Here is a 5215-nt window from a genome sequence, read left to right as displayed (position 1 = left end):
TGAACTCACCAAAGCAATTTATCCACGCGTACAGCTGCAACAGGGAGGAGACTGGAGGTCCAAGAAAAAAAAGTTCCCACGAATGAATGTGACCCAGTGCCGAGGTTGAAAAGCAACATGCCCTTTCACTGAGTATATTTTTAAATGCACAAATTTATTATGTTCATAAAACGCTGCACTGATTTCACCATAGCATGACTTCCGGGACGTTTAATTTTATGGTACGCCACTTGGCAAAGACTAAGTACATTGTTTTTTTCTCTAATTAGGTCAGGTCTCAGTTGCAACAAATGTTCTGCCTAAAAAAAAATTCTGGAAAAACCCTTCAAATGAAATGTTCAGTTTGGAAGTGTTATGCTGGTAGTGATTTCGAGCTTTAAATCGAATAACCTTCAGTGCTGAGTCAAGGCCCCATTACTTTTCTACTGTGTCATTGACCGCACTGGAATTTTAATGAACAACCAGAATTCCTGAGGCTATTAATCTAATCTCAACAATTAGCTGCAACTACAAATGTTTAACCAGCGAAGACTGACGATAAAGTAAACAATACGATTTCACGGTTCAGCATAAAAAAATTTGCATTTTTACTTTAAAAACTGCAGATGCTGGAAATCTGAAATACAGACAGAATGGTGATAAAACTCAACAGGTAAGGCAGCACCTAACGAAAGGGCTTCAACCTGAAACATTAACTCTCTGTCTTTTTCCCACACATGCCTGATCTCCTGAGCGATTCCAGCATTTTCTATTTTAATTGCATTTTTATTCTCTGACTTCCCAAAAAAAGCTTTACGGTCAGTGAAGGAGTTTTGAAGCGCGGTCCATCATGCAGGAAACGTGTAGTCTGGGCGCAGCAAGCCCCCACAAACTATAAAGTGGCGCAGAGGCGCTAGCAAACCGGAATACCCCTCTTCCCCATCCTCAAGTCAAATCCAATAAAGGAGAAGATATGGAAATGCGAGCACATATTCCCTCTGTATACTTGACGCTTGTGCACGCTCCCCAAAAGGCTTTCAATTTCCGTCCATATCCCTGATGTGACCTCTATATAGTAATGAGGGATGAATATTGGCCAGGCCGCAGGACAAGTCTCCTGCTCTTCTTTCATACAGACCCACCCCATCTTCTTTTCTCTACTCAGCTTTCCCTAACCTGAGAGTTCACCTGCCCTCCGAGGTCTCCAATGCATTTGGCCTCTTGCTCAACACCTGTTTCCTTCATTTCACCATTGGCTCCATTTATCTAAGCCCCAAAGCTCTGAAATTCACTTCCCCCTCCAACCCCAAGAAACTCTCTCCTCCTCTGCATCTCTCTCTTTAAGATTATGGTTGCGACATATCCCACATTCCGAACGTTCCTGTCCTGTGTCAATTTTTCTCCGCAGAAGGGCCTTCGGGTGCTCTACTGTGCTACATAAATGCCAGTTGTCGTTTACGTGTAACACTAACAGACTGCATGAAGCAGTGAAGTTAGTTTCACAAAGATGAAACAAAGTTTTGTTGTTTATGCAAAGTGTCAAATCTAAAGTTCATTTCCAAGGAGGTGGAAAACCTGCAGTCACCAAGCAGGAAGCAGAGTGGAAAAGTTGAGCATTGTGCAGGCAGCGTCAAAGCTTTAACTTTATGACAAAATATTCTTTTTATGAGCGTGTCCATAAAGCAATACAAGATCTCGTTGCTAAGGCCGTTGACAAAGCCAAGATTTTCGGATTTCTTTTCAGATAAGAATAACGCGGCCTTCTGTGCAGTTGGTCTGAAGAATTGCAGCTTAAAAACACGACACTGGGGTGCACAAATGTGAACGGATGTACCGGGCTCTTGCGGCAATTCAAACATCCACCCTCAGCCAAACTTAACATAGCGGTTGAAAACATACCAGCATTTAAGAAGGAGTGAGTCAGTATTGAGGAGATTTGTAACAATATAAATGCATAACGGGAGGCAGAGGGAACCAGATATATTTAGTGCTCACCCTCTTAAGAATCTTAACACAGCAACATGGACTAATATTAATCCAATTGCATAACACTATTCTATCCCGCTGAAGCTGTAACTTGTAAATCAAACACGACATGGTGTTTTTTTTTCAACAAAAGGTTGTGTGGTTCGATATTCCCCGATTTGCCAAAGGACATTTCCAGCACCTTACAATTTAGTTTATCTGCAAAGTAGTGAAAACAAGGCTGTTTTAAGACCACAAACAATATGTCAGTTGGAAGTAAAGTCACATGTCAAAGTCCTGGGTTGTTAAATCGGTAAAAGTCAATCCGAAGTTACATTCTCTAGGGCCAGTGGTGTCTCACCCCTGGAATTTCTCTCCTGGTCTGAACGCCCATGTAGGTCTTACGTCGCACATCCTCTCCCCAGCCACCTCATCCAAAATCTGGAGGATACTTACACTTCTTTCCTTGGGTTCAGTGCACCGTGGCCACTGACCGTCCTGTGACTCACGGAGCAGACACTAAAGAACAATTGTTCGTTTCCTGCACCAACTCCTTCACAGTAACCGATTGTCCTTCGGATTCTTGGCTGCATTAAGGCACTGTCGCCCTCTGTAATGCGGTGAGAAGATCCCTTCTGACTGTCACAGCACCAGTTGTGTGGAGTTCGCACTCTCTCTGTGAGCACAAGGGGTTTCCTCTGGGGACTTTTGTTTCATCCCACACCCCAAATACGCGCGGACTGGTAGGACGCTTGGTTACCGTAAATTGTGTGTAGCTGAGTGGCTAGGATCTCAGCTGATTGGAATGTGGGGAGAATAAAATGAGATTAGTGTAGCTTTAGTGTAAATGGGTAGTTGATGGTTAGCAGGAGTCGGTGGGCCGAAGAGCCTGTTTCCGTGCTAAAGTAAAAAAAAGACCCCCTTTCACGCTTGGTAATGAGGAGCACGCAACCTAAGTAATTAGCCGTGACTTTGGCGCAGTTGCCGGGATGGAGGAGCCGTGTGGTCCCGGTCTACAAAGAGCTCCACAGTGTGAAGTTGCTCACCGGGTTCAAAGGGGGAATTCCACAACATGGAGTGTCGGCAATTGTGGACGTGGCCATCAGTGCTTGTATGCAGGGAATAGAGTCCACTGTAGTCCCGAGTCACTTGAATGGAGCCGGGGAGGTGCGGAAACAGTTACTGTACGATTGGAAAGAGAGAATCCGGAGGTTCATTTACAAGGATAAGAATTTTTGATTTATTTACATTAAACCAAGGACTGGGATAATGAGGCACCCAGGTAGAGGTGCAGAGATCTGGATCAACTCTGTTGCTCTATGTAATACACAATTTGTCCCGTTCCCACCCTCCTCCTTCGCCTCACCAACAAAGAATTCATGGCGAGAGCTGTTACAGTATGTCAGAAGCACTGTAAAATATTGGCTGCGAGTTATAGGCCAAACTATCCATAGAAACATTAACAGATGGATGAGAGTGTTTATAATACCACCCAAAAACAAAAATACTTTTGATGGACTCCAGTTCCTAGCACATTGAAATATTCTGTGTATTCTTGGCACAAATGAATCATTTAGACTGTTGATTTAATATTGCCAAAATATATTTTTAAGTGGATTTCTCATTATTTGGCCTTCTTGCATTCTCTTTATTTGTCTATGTATCAGTTTGACTCTCTACAGAGTCTTATCATATCACTTTGACTCTCTACAGGCCAGGATTGTCTAAAGTAAAATCCTCTTTTGGTAAAACATTTTAATCACTATAAAAGGCAGACAAGCATAACAAAAGCAACAGATTTTAAACAGTTCCACCTCACTAGGGTAGATTCCCCTTTAAATTGGTGACCCTGCAGGATAGACTTCATGTTTTCCAAGTCTGCAATGATAAGGGATGTCACACAGCAAGCAGTAAACAGGCCTGTCATCCTAAATGGGCGGCAGGTTGGGAGAGGAATGGCTGTCTGGGTTGCTCTGGAGACACCAGGAATTAAACATTAATAGCTGAATACTAGCAGGAGCAACTTAGGGGAACATCACTGGAACATTGGGAAGAATGTGTGTTGTTTCTTTTTATTCACCTAATTGTTCTGAGAATATTAGGGATGGAGGAATAAAGAGCCCATTTGATTGGGTGGGATTGTTGAAGGAAGGAGTGTCTGATAATGGCATGTCCAGGACTACATGCAGCCAGTGAAGGTTGCATATGGAGGAGGACCTTATGTTCAAAGCAAATTTGGCATTTGGGACAGTGAGGTGCAGGTGCCAATTGGATATCCCAGTGTAGCTCCTGACAAATTCCAGCCAGCTCTGTGCTGGTCTTACATGAAGGTCCCAGAATTGGGGAGAGGAAGTCAAAAAGTGTCAAACTGAGGCCCCACTGACCCATAATATTGCTGTGGAACTAGCAGCACAAAGCAACAGGGATGTTTCCACTTTCATTCTGCCCAGTACAATCCTGAAGCATCTCCCCTCATGTATCATCTAGTAGACATATAAAACATTAAATGTAGATTGGACTACTAACAAAGAAAATTATTACAATCAATAAGTTAAATGTTCCTTTATAATTCAAATTCTTTATCTATCCCAAACAAAATCTTTTGCTGTGCTTTTTCAAACAGTTGGTCAAATGCCCAGGGCAACTATAAATAAATTCATGCCAATTGCCAATGCTAGAGTATTACTCAAGTATGTACATCATAGAATAATTGTCTCATTGATGGCTTTCTCACATGTACATAGTCCCTTCTAGATCAGTGCCAAAGGAGGTTTGAGAAGTTATAAATGCAGTAGCAATGACATAATTTAGCTTGAACTTCTTGCACAGTGTAGTAATACTCAAGAGCTGGTGAGCTGTTCAGAAAGTGATTTTTTTTTGAATGATCTTTGGAAGTTATAAGGCAGTAAACAAATAACCAGCCTCATATAAAGGGTCTAAAAAATCAGATAGCCATGTTATCGTGACTGTCACAATAAGTTAAAGCAATAAAGGGAAAGAATAAAACAAGAGATAACGCAAAAGAAATCCAAGTTGTTAATGCATTTGGCTCACCTTATTTACTAGGGGTTCATACTTGTCTCAGTTTTAAGAGTTGACAACTTTGTCTTTATAATGCAATGGCAGGGAAGTTTCATTGTTTTATGAAGGTAGGAAAGTTTTTATAAAGGCATTAAAGAGAGGACAATGCTGGGTATTTGGAGTTAGGTAATAAATCAGTCATAATCTCAATGAATGGTAGAATAGGCTAAGGGGCAAAATATGTACCTCC

This window comes from Pristis pectinata, chromosome 28 (genome assembly GCF_009764475.1).
Source record: "Pristis pectinata isolate sPriPec2 chromosome 28, sPriPec2.1.pri, whole genome shotgun sequence".
In the NCBI taxonomy this organism is placed as follows: Eukaryota; Metazoa; Chordata; class Chondrichthyes; order Rhinopristiformes; family Pristidae; genus Pristis; species Pristis pectinata.
The sequence above is the reverse complement of the archived record's forward strand: the minus strand, read 5'-3'. Positions refer to the sequence as shown.